The sequence below is a fragment of the Canis lupus genome, chromosome X (genome assembly GCF_003254725.2).
Source record: "Canis lupus dingo isolate Sandy chromosome X, ASM325472v2, whole genome shotgun sequence".
In the NCBI taxonomy this organism is placed as follows: domain Eukaryota; kingdom Metazoa; phylum Chordata; class Mammalia; order Carnivora; family Canidae; genus Canis; species Canis lupus.
Genome location: NC_064281.1, coordinates 25,475,958 through 25,488,735, shown reverse-complemented (window position 1 = coordinate 25,488,735; position 12,778 = coordinate 25,475,958).

Below are 12,778 nucleotides of genomic sequence, written 5' to 3'. Positions count from 1 at the left end.
AGAAACACACTTGATGGAATGAACAGGATGGAAGAAGCAGAAGAACAAATTAGTAACCTAGAAGACAGAGTAATGGAAAGTAAGCTGAACAGAAGAGAGGAAAAAGAATTATGCAACACAAGAATAGACTTAGGGAACTCAGTGACTCCGTTAAACATAATAACATTCATATTGCAGAAGTTCCAGAAGAAGATAAGAGACAAAAGGGGGCAGAAAATTTATTTGAAGAAATAATGGCTGAAAACTTCCCTAATCTGGGGAAGGAAACAGACATCCAGATCCAGGAGGCACAGAGAACTTCCATCAAAATCAACAAAAGCAGACCCACACCAAGACATACTATAATTAAATTCACAAATTATAGTGATGAAGAAAAAATCTTAAAAGCAACAAGACAAAAGAAGTCATTAACTTACACGGGAAGACCCATCAGGCTAGCAAGATTTTTCAACAGAAACTTGACAAGCCAGAAGGCAGTGCAATGGTATATTCAACACGCTAAATGGGAAAAATGTGCAGCCAAAAATATTCTAACCAGCAAGCCTATTGTTCATAATAGAAGGAGAGATATTTTCCCAGACAAACAAAAAATAAAGGAGTTTGTGACCACTAAACCAGCAAGAAATAGTAAAGAGGAGTCTTTGAATGGAAAGAAGTCAAAAGTGACAGTATAAAGGTAGGAAACACAAAAGAAGTAAAAATGACTATTTCTATAAAAAAATCAGTGAAGGAATTCACAAATAAAAGGATATAAAATATAATAACATATACCTAAAATGTGGGGAGGAAAGGAAGAAAAAACAGGTTCAAACTTAAACGACTATCAACTTAATATTGACAGCTATATGCAGAACAGGTTATATGCAAACTGAATGGCAATTATATATGAAAAGCCACTAATATTTATGCAGAAAATAAAGAGAAAGAAATCTAAAGAAATCCAGCAAACCATGAAAGAGAGAAAGAGAAGAATTAGAGAAGAACTTCAGAAACAACAATAATAAAATGGCAATAAATTAATATCTATTAATAGCTACTTTGAGCATAAATGGCCTAAATGCCCCAATCAAAAGACACAGCATGACACAATGGATTAAAAAAACAAAACAAAACTTATTTATATGCTGTCTACAAGGGACTCGCTTTGGACCTAAAGACACTTGCAGATTCAAAGTGAGGGGATGGAGAAACATCTATCATGCAAAAAATGTCAAAAGAAAGCTGGAGTAGTAATAATTTTTTTAAATTTGTCTATGTTTATTTATTCATTTATTTTTTACATATGTTTTTAAATTGGAGTTCAATTTGCCAACATATAGCATAACACCCAGTGCTCATCCCATCAAGTGCCCCCCTCAGTGCCCATCACCCAGTCACATCCCTTCCACCCACCCACATCCCTTTCCACCACCCCTTGTTCGATTTCCAGAGTTAGGAGTCTTCCATGTTCTGTCTCCCTTTCTGATAATTCCCACTCATTTTTTCTCCTTTCCCCTTTATTCCCTTTCACTGTTTTTTATATTCCCCAAATAAATGAGACCAGTTTAATGTTTGTCCTTCTCTGATTGACTTATTTCACTCAGCATAATACCCTCCAGTTCCATCCACGTCGAAGCAAATGGTGGGTATTTGTCATTCCTAATGGCTGAGTAATATTCCATTGTATACGTAAACCACATATTCTTTATCCATTCATCTTTCGATGGACACCGAAGCTCCTTCCACAGTTTGGCTATTGTGGACATTGCTGCTATAAATATCGGGGTGCAGGTGTCCCGGCATTTCACTGCATCTGTATCTTTGGGGTAAATACCCAGCAGTGCAATTGCTGGGTGGTAGGGTAGATCTATTTTTAACTCTGAGGAACGTCCACACAGTTTTCCAGAGTGGCTGCACCAGTTCACATTCCCACCAACAGTGCAAGAGGGTTCCCCTTTCTCCACATCCTCTCCAACATTTGTGGTTTCCTGTCTTGTTAATTTTCCCCATTCTTACTAGTGTGAGGTGGTATCTCATTGTGGTTTTGATTTGTATTTCCCTGATGGCCAGTGATGTGGAGCATTTTCTCATGTGCTTGTTGGCCATGTCTATGTCTTCCTCTGTGAGATTTCTGTTCATGTATTTTGCCCATTTCATGATTGGATTATTTGTTTCTTTGCTGTTGAGTAGTAATACTTAATATCAGACAAAACAGACATTAAACCAAAGACTGCAACAAGAGACAAAGAAGGACACTATATCATACTAAAGGGGACAATCCAACAGGAAAACATAACAATTTTAAGTATTTATGCACCCAACATGGAAGCAAACACATATAACAATTAATATTGAACATAAAGTAACTAATTGATAATAATACAGTAATAGTAGGGGACTTTAACACCCCACTTACATCAACGGACAGATCATCTAAGCAGATAATCAACAAGGAAACAATGGTTTTGGATGTCATTCTGGAATAGATGGACTTAACATATATATTCAGAATGTTCCATCCTAAAAGAGTGGAATACACATTCTTTTCAAGTACACACAAAACATTCTTCGGAACAGATAATGTATTTTCCCATAAAACGAGCCTCAACAAATTCAAGATTTTTTCTGACCACAACTCTATGAAACCTGAAGTCAACCACAAGAAAAAATCTGGCAAGATCACAACACATGAAGATTAAAGCTACTAAACAATGAATGGGTCAACCAGGAAATCAAAGAAGAAATAAAAAGGTACATAGAAAAAATGAAAATGGAAACACAACAGTCCAAAACCTCTGGGATGCAGTAAAAGCAGTCCTAAGAGGGAAGTTTATAGCAATACTGGCTTATCTCCAAAAGCAAGGAAAATCTCAAATTAGCAACCTAAGCTTGCTAAAAAGAACAACAAACAAAACCTAAAGCCAGCAGAAGGAAGGAAATAATAAAGATGAGAATACAAATAAATTATATAGAAACTAAAAAAATATATATATAATAGATCAATGAAACCAGGAGCTGGTTTTCTTTTTTTTTTAAGTTTTATTTTATTTTATTTTATTTTATTTTAGGGAGAAAGAGAAAGAGAATGATTGTGTGCACAAGCAGGTGGAGGTGCAGGCAGAGGGAGAGGGAGAGAATTCTCAAGCACACACCCTGCTGATCATGGAGCCCAACAAGGGGCTGGATCCCTGGACCTTGAGATCATAACTTTAGCTGAAATAAAAGAGTTGTGCACTTAATCGACTAAGCCACTGGACTTCCCAGGAGCTTGTTCTTTGAAAAAAAAAATCATAAACCTCTAGCCATACTTCTCAATAAAAAAAAGAATAGGACTCAAATAAATGAAATCACACATTAGAGGATAGAAATAACAACCATCACTCCAGAAATACAAACAATTATGAGAGAATATTATGAAAACCTATATGCCAACAAATTGGACAACCTAGAAGAAATGGGTAAATTTTTAGAAACATAAATTACCAAAACTGAAACAAGAAAAGATAGAAAATTTGAACAGACTGATAACCAGCAAAGAAATTGAATCAGTAGTAAAAAACTCCCAAAGTTCAGGACCAGATGGCTTCATGGGTAAATTCTACCAAACATTTAAAGATGCATTAATACTTATTCTCCTCAAACTATTCCAAAAAATAGAAGAGAAAGGAAAACTTCCAAATTCTTCCTATGAGGCCAACATTATCCTGCTACCCAGATTGACACCACAAAAAAAGAGAACTACAGGTCAATATCCCTGATGAACATGGACGCAAAAATCCTCAAGAAAATACTAGCAAACCAAATTCAAGAATACATTTTAAAAAATCATTCACAATCAACTGGGATTTGTTCCCAGGATGCAACTGTAATTCAATATTTGCAAATCAATCAATGTGATACATCATGTTAATGGCTAAGAACCATATGATCATTTCAATAGATGAAGGAAAAGCATTTGACAAAGTACAACATCCATTCACGATAAAAGAACTCAACAAAGTAGGTTTAGAGGGAACGTACTTTTTAAAAAAATATTTTATTTATTTATTCATGAAAGAGAGAGAGAGAGAGAGAGAGAGGCAGAGACATAGGCAGAGGGAGAAGCAGGCTCCATGCAGGGAGCCTGACGTGGGACTTGAACCCAGGTCTCCAGGATCAGGCCCTGGGCTGAAAGCAGTGCTAAACCGCTGAGCCACCCGGGCTGTCTGAGAACATGCTTTAATAAAACAAAGGGAAGGGCATAGAGTATAGAAAACTCATAAGTTACATAAAATAAAATCTTCTTTTAATAACAGGAATTCCTAACCTGATATGTTTTTCCTTTAGTCTTTTAAACATTTCCTTTTACTTTTAGTTGCAATTCTCATTTTACCAGTTCTTACTTTTTTCAGACTAATAGTGACATTACATAGTGCTTATATAATTCACAATTCCCACTACTGTCTTCAAATTGCATTTAAAACCTGAATGTCCAGCTTTGTCTGATCTGCAGTTTAGACACAAACCCAGACACACAAAAACAATAGCAAAAGAGCAACCTTTCGATCACAGCAGTTTGTCCATTTGCCATGAAAGAATGTAAAGGCAACACTACAAATAAAATTGCCCCCCCCCCGATAAAAGGTGCCTGACTTGTGAGAAAATACCACGAAAGTCACATTAGAATAGGTATGAGTTCAAAATTTATCTATTTAAAGGAAGACACTGCAGTCTGATGCCTTGATTGGATCATTTATAAAGAGGGTGACTGAGTGAGGGAGAGAGGAATCCTGTCATACTTGCCTCCTATATTACACATTGCCATTCTGTCAAGTCAAATCTAATATAAATGAATCACATTAATCAGAAAATGTGAATTTTTACATGACAAGCTAAAGGGGCATGCCATTTCCAATTAGAATAGTGATCTAAAATTAGCTACTGACACAAGCAAGTATACATGGTCAATTTGCCTGCCTGAAACTGAAAATTAAATAAGACATATTGGATAATAGATAGCTCTAGAGGGGACATGCAGCTGTAATTCACTCATGTTGCTCAGCTGATGTCACAAGCCACCGAAGGATATTCAATCTTGTGCTCATTTTGAGATGGTTGGATTTAACTCAAGAAAATACTTGGATCAATTGTCCATTGATTTGCTTCTGTGAATACTAGGGGGTGTGCACAAGAGAGGATATTCACTATTGTTCCAAAAGAGGAGTAAATTGAGATGGCAAAGGAGAACCGTACGTTGGAAGATCAGTATCTCATTATTAATATGTATCAGTACATTTGAAATGGAGAAACATGTTTTCATACAAACACATTTAAGCTTTCTGTCCATTACTTTGCTCAACTTCACACTGTAAATAAGATAACCTTCACCCTTTTCACCAGTCATTGCCAATCTTGGTGAAAACAATGTACATAAATGGGTTTTGAAGAATTAAAAATCTTTTTCATGCTGTAAGTACCATTATTATTACTTCACAATGTGAGATTCATTTTTGTAAAGTTTACTTTGTAAATTTTATATATTTCTATCTTCTACATATCTGCTCAGGCAAGAATGCATCATTAATAGGCATGTGGCAGTGTTTCTGTTAGTTGCTCTAATTTGAATAATGATTATTTACCAAATTAAGGTTTTATTTTCTTAATTTTTAAAAATTTAAATTCAATTTGTCAACATATAGTATAACACCCATCAAGTGCTCATCCCATCAAGCACCCTCCTTAGTGCCTGTCACAAGGTTTTATGTCTTGATCACAGACTCTAAAGTAAATTACAGAAGGCAGGAAGTTGTGGGGAAATTTGGATATTTTTTAAGACTATTTGTAAGAGCAGTTTTAGGTTTACAACAAAATTAAGAGGAAGTCACAGAGATTTCCTATATATCCTCTGCCCCCACACATGCATGGGCTCCGCTATCATCATCACCAACAGAATGGTACCTTTTTCTTTTTAAGCTAAGTAAGAATCTACACTGACATATCATAATCACCCACAGTCCAGTTTATTTTAGGGTTCACTCTTGGTGTTGTATATTCTATGTGTTCGAACAAAACTATATTGATATGTATCCACTGCTGTATATTATACAGAATATTTTCACTGCCCCCCAAAATTCCATTCTCTCTCTAGTCACCTCTCCCCACACCTCTCCAGTCTTGGCAATTGCTAATCTTTTGTTAAGTAGGCTCTATGCCCAGAATGGAACCCAATGTAGGACCCAAACTCACGACCATGAGATCATTATCTGAGCTGAGATCTAGAGTCGGATGGTTAACTGACTGGGCCACCCAGATACCCCATGGCAACTGCTAATCTTTTTATTGTCTCCATAGTTTTACCTTTTTCAGAATGCCATACAGTTGAAACCATAGAGTATATAGCCTTTTCAGATTGGCTCCTTCCACTTAATAGTATGCACTTAAGTTCCTTCCATGTCTTCTCATGGTTTAATAGTTCATTTCCTTTTTTTAGCACAGAGTAATATTCCATTATCTGGATGTACCACAGTTTACTTACTTTACTTACTTACTTTACTTTACTTACTTACTTACTTACCGAGGAAGATCTTGGTTGCTTCCGAGTTTTGGCAATTATCAATAAAGCCATTATAAACATTAGTTTGCGGGTTTTTGTTTGGACTTAAGTTTTCAACTCCTTTCGGTAAATCCAGCATGATTGCTGGATCATATGTTAAGAAGATGTTAAGTTTTGTTTTTTTTTGTTTTTGTTTTTTATAAAGCTTTTTTTAAAAATTTGTATTTATTTATGATAGTCACAGAGAGAGAGAGAGAGAGAGGCAGAGACACAGGCAGAGGGAGAAGCAGGCTCCATGCACCGGGAGCCCGACGTGGGACTCGATCCCGGGTCTCCAGGATCATACCCCAGGCCAAAGGCAGGCGCTAAACCGCTGCGCCACCCAGGGATCCCCAGATGTTAAGTTTTGTAAGAAACTGCTAAACTGTCTTCCAAAATGGCTCTCCCATTATGCATGCCCACCAGTGATGTGTAAGCATTTCTGTGCTCCATATCCTCACCAGCATTTGATGTTGTCAAAGAATATGATTCATTTTCACAATGGTAGAATAGGCTTTCAGGTAAGAGGAACAAATAATTACAGTTGATAATGCAAGTTCTTTTTTTTCTAATAAATTTATTTTTTATTGGTGTTCAATTTACCAACATACAGAATAACACCCAGTGCTCATCCTGTCAAGTGCCCCCCTCAGTGCCCGCCACCCAGCCACCCCTACCCCCTGCTTTCCTCCCCTTCCACCACCCCTAGTTCGTTTCCCAGAGTTAGGAGTCTTCCATGTTCTGTCTCCCTTTCTGATATTTCCTACCCATTTCTTCTCCCTTCCCCTCTATTCCCTTTCACTATTATTTATATTCCCCAAATGAATGAGACCATATAATGTTTGTCCTTCACCGACTGACTTACTTCACTCAGCATAATACCCTCCAGTTCCATCCACCTTGAAGCAAATGGTGGGTATTTGTCATTTCTAATGGCTGAGTAATACTCCATTGTATACATAGACCACATCTTCTTTATCCATTCATCTTTCCATGGACACCGAAGCTCCTTCCACAGTTTGGCTATTGTGGACATTGCTGCTAGAAACATCGGGGTGCAGGTGTCCCAGCGTTTCATTGCATCTGTATCTTTGGGGTAAATCCCCAGCAGTGCAGTTGCTGGGTCATAGGGCAGATCTAGTTTTAACTGTTTGAGGAACCTCCACACAGTTTTCCAGAGTGGCTGCGCCAGTTCACATTCCCACCAACAGTGCAAGAGGGTTCCCTTTTCTCCGCATCCTCTCCAACATTTGTGGTTTCCTGCCTTGTTAATTTTCCCCATTCTCACTGGTGTGAGGTGGTATCTCATGGTGGTTTTGATTTGTATTTCCCTGATGGCCAGTGATGTGGAGCATTTTCTCATGTGCTTGTTGGCCATGTCTATGTCTTCCTCTGTGAGATTTCTGTTCATGTCTTTTGCCCATTTCATGATTGGATTGTTTGTTTCTTGGCTGTTGAGTTTAAGAAGTTCTTTATAGATCTTGGAAACTAGCCCTTTATCTGATATGTCATTTGCAAATATCTTCTCCCATTCTGTAGGTTGTCTTTTAGTTTTGTTGACTGTATCCTTTGCTGTGCAGAAGCTTCTTATCTTGATGAAGTCCCAATAGTTCATTTTTGCTTCTGTTTCTTTTGCCTTTGTGATGTATCTTGCAAGAAGTTACTGTGGCCGAGTTCAAAAAGGGTGTTGCCTGTGTTCTCCTCTAGGATTTTGATGGAATCTTGTCTCACATTTAGATCTTTCATCCATTTTGAGTTTATCTTTGTGTATGGTGAAAGAGAGTGGTCTAGTTTCATTCTTCTGCATGTGGATGTCCAATTTTCCCAGCACCATTTATTGAAGAGACTGTCTTTCTTCCAGTGGATAGTCTTTCCTCCTTTGTCAAATATTAGTTGACCATAAAGTTGAGGGTCCACTTCTGGGTTCTCTATTCTGTTCCATTGATCTATGTGTCTGTTTTTGTGCCCGTACCACACTGTCTTGATGACCACAGCTTTGTAGTACACAGCTTTGTAGTACAACCTAAAATCTGGCATTGTGATGCCCCCAGATACGGTTTTGTTTTTTAAAATTCCCCTGGCTATTCGGGGTCTTTTCTGATTCCACACAAATCTTAAAATAATTTGTTCTAACTCTCTGAAGAAAGTCCATGGTATTTTGATAGGGATTGCATTAAACGTGTAACTTGCCCTGGGTAACATTGACATTTTCACAATATTAATTCTGCCAATCCATGAGTATGGAATATTTTTCCATCTTTTCTGTCTTCCTCAATTTCTTTCTTTCAGAAGTGTTCTATAGCTTTTAGGGTATAGATCCTTTACCTCTTTTGTTACGTTTATTCCTAGGTATCTCATGCTTTTGGGTGCAATTGTAAATGGGATTGACTCCTTAATTTCTCTTTTTTCAGTCTCATTGTTAGTGTATAGAAATGCCACTGATTGATTTTGTATCCTGCCACACTGCCAAATTGCTGTATGAGTTCTAGCAATCTTGGAGTGGAGTCTTTTGGGTTTTCTATGTAGAGTATCATGTCATCGGTGAAGAGGGAGAGTTTGACTTCTTCTTTGCCAATTTGAATGCCTTTTATTTCTTTTTGTTGTCTGATTGCTGAGGCTAGGACTTCTAGTACTATGTTGAATAGCAGTGGTGACAATGGACATAATGCAAGTTCTTTAACATTTCTTTTAAGTGGTATACATTCTCTCATGTTATTATCTCACACATATACATAGAAATACTTTATAAGATAAATTGAGGTAGTTGACCACATTTGCCATAAAGAGAATGCATTTCAAATTTAATTTGTTTTCTAATTGACTTCTATACTTTTGAGGGAAACCAACTGGATCACAAAGGCAATAAAGCACAGTAAAAAAGTATCAAGTCAGAAAACAGGCAATGGATTTGAGTTATTACTTCGCAAAAAGGGGATACTCAAGCAGGCAATAAGCATATATAAATATTCTCAACATTACTACTCAGAGAATTGTAAATTAAAACCTCAATGAGATACTATTAAACACCTACCTAAAATGAAAGATATTGACAACACCCAGTATTGGTGAAGATACGGAACTGGAACTCTCATACATAAGCTGCCAGGAGTGTAAAATGATATGACCACTTTGGAAAGATTCTTGTCAGTGTCTACTGAAGCTAAACATAATGCTGACCCTATAACCTAGCCATCACACACCTAGATTTACACCCACAAGAATGAGTGCAGAAGTCAGGTACAAGAATGTTCTTAGAGGCTTATTAAAAAAGATTTATTTACTTATTTTAGGGGTGTGCAGGGGCAGAGGGAGAGAGAGTCTTAAGCAGACTCCACACTGAATGTGGAGCCCAACATGGTGTTTGACCTTGAGACCCTAAGATTATGGCCTGAGTCAAAACCAAGAGTAGGATGCCTAATGGACTGAGCCACCCAGATGTCTCTTAGCAGCTTTATAATAGCCCCAAACTAAAACCAACTCAAATGCCCATCAACAGTACAATGAATAAACAAATTGTGGTATAATCAGTGGAATACTATTTTGCTATAAAAAAGAATCAACTACTGCTACACTCTACAATGTGGCTTTCTTTCACAGATGTCATGATAAGCCAAAAAATTCAGATACAGAAGAATAGGTTCCATTTATATGAGCTCCATTAATAGCATATGATTCCACTTATATGAATTTCAATAATGGGCAAACCAAATGTATTGTGATAGAGGTCAGAAGAGCGGTTCCCTCTGGGAGTATGTTACAAGCAGCAAGGTCATGAGGGAAGCCTCTGGGGTATTGGAAATGCCCTTTATCTTCAACTGAGTGGTAGTTACCCTGCTGTGTGTAGGTGTGTGTGTGTGTGTGTGTGTGTGTGCGTGCACATGCACAAAAGTTCATGGAGTTGTAGATATATGATTTGTGTGTTTACTCTATGTATCTTAGACCTCAATACAAATTTTTAAATGAATGAACAAATCTTTAAAACTATCTAAAGAAGAAAGTTCATTTTTGACAAAGCGCTAGTATTAACAAATAATTGAAATTACCTGCAGTAACAGGGCACCTGGGTGGCTCAGTCAGTTAAGCATGTGCCTTCAGCTCAGGTCATGATCTCAGGGTTCTGGGATTGAGTCCTGCATCGGGCTCCCTGCTCAGCAGGGAGTCTGCTTCTCCCTCTCCCTCTGCCCCTCCTCCTCACGTGTGCTTGCTCTCTCACTTGCTCTTTCTCTCAAGTAAATAAATAAAATCTTTTTTTAAAAACAGAAATTACCATCAGTGTCACTGAGCCACACTTAAAAGTATCAAAGGAATACTGAAAATAAGGTAGTATAGTTCTTAAAATTCTGCCAGTGTAACTGTTCCATCTTGACATATATTTTCCTACAAAAAGCTTCACCTATTTAAGTAGGCTCTCCAACTGCCTCTTTTCTTTTTTTTTTAAGTATTTATTTATTTATTTATTTGACAGAGAGAGAGTGAGACCCCGGGATCATGACCTGAGCTGAAGGCAGACTCTTAACCGACTGAGCCACCCAGGTGCCCCTTGCCAACTGCTTTGATGTCCTTGAAAAATTTCACTTCCCATTCAACATCATTTAAAAATTATCTTCGGGATCCCTGCGTGGCTCAGTGGTTTAGCGCCTGCCTTCAGCCCAGGGCATGATCCTAGGTCCCGGGATCGAGTCCCACATCAGGCTCCCTGCATGGAGCCTGCTTCTCTCTCTGCCTCTGTCTCTGCCTCTCTCACTCTCTGTCTCTCATGAATAAATAAATAAAATCTTTAAAAAAAATAAAAAAATAAAAATTATTTTCATGTACATTTTATTGAGGAGTATGCTGATTTCCCTCCAAACGTATTTTTATGTGTGTGTACTATACTCGTGTAAACCTAAGCAACTACTTGCGGGATGGTCAATGGAAAAAGAGAAGTTTAACAGATATACAAGGTAGAGAATTTTCTTGGTACACAGGAGGCCTGATACAATTAGGGCATACGACAACTCGTTCATGCCCAAATGATCAATAAGAATGATTAACTTATAGATGGTATTGTTTGCTTCCATATATATTGTTGTATCAACAGATGTCTTTTTAAAAAAAGATTTTATTCATATATTCATGAGAGACATAGAGAGTGAGGCAGAGACAGAGGGAGAAGCAGGCTCCCCACACAGCAGGGAATCCCATCAGGATTTGATCCCAGGACCCTGAGATCATGACCCAAGCCGAAGGCAGACCCTTAAACCAACTGAGCCACCCAGGTGTCCCTCAAATAATGTCTTGAAAAAAAAATAAAAATCATGCGCACTGAGCTTTCTAACGTGCAGGCCATTCCTTGAGTTCCATAATAAAATGGTGGTCAAGACATTAACTCGCTCTGATAGCACCAGGCACTGGATGTCAGAACAAAATAAAGGCAAGAGTCCTTCCAAATACTGAATGTTTATGGGCAGGGTTCCTTATTTCACCCACTTCATTCATTCATTATGTTTAGAATTCTGTTAAGGAATTTCTCTGAAGAAGGGATTCCTGCACTTCCCACAATTTATTATTCTAATTATCAACATATGAAGGTCCCATTGTCCACTCTCTAAATGTTTTAAAATTTGGTCACACAAAATTTTAGGCCTAAGACTATACACTCTGAGAGCAGCAGAGGCTTTTCAAACTGTGGGTAACTGGTGTTTGTGAGGATTGGAGTGAGGAGGGATAAGACATGGAAAATCAGTGGACACATTTAAATAGGAAGTGAGAAAAAGAAAGGGAGAAGAGGGTCATGTTCTAGTGATATGCCACAAGTGCTGCTAATCATAAAAAAAAATCTTACTTTTTCTTACTCATCTATTATGCCATTGACTTTCCAGAAGTACCAAGAAGGAGCTAAGAAATATCTTACTTCATTACAAGATTAAGAACCTGAAACACAAGGAAAATAAGTGTTTGCTCATATTGAACACATCCACTAAGTCCCTGAAAATCCTGAATTCTTCACCTCTAAACACTGCTCATATGGTACCTGGGGGAGATCCACTTTTGGTTGTAGGTAGAACGAAGACTTTTAAATGTATTTAAAAATACATAGCACATTCCCATGCTTCAAAATTTAAATGATTTAAAGGGTCTACAGTAACATTTTCTCTTCTATCTCCGTCCCTCAGCCAACCTGCTCACTTTCCCAGAAGCAATCAATGTTACGAGTTTCTTGGGGATCCTTCCAGAAATATTTAATAC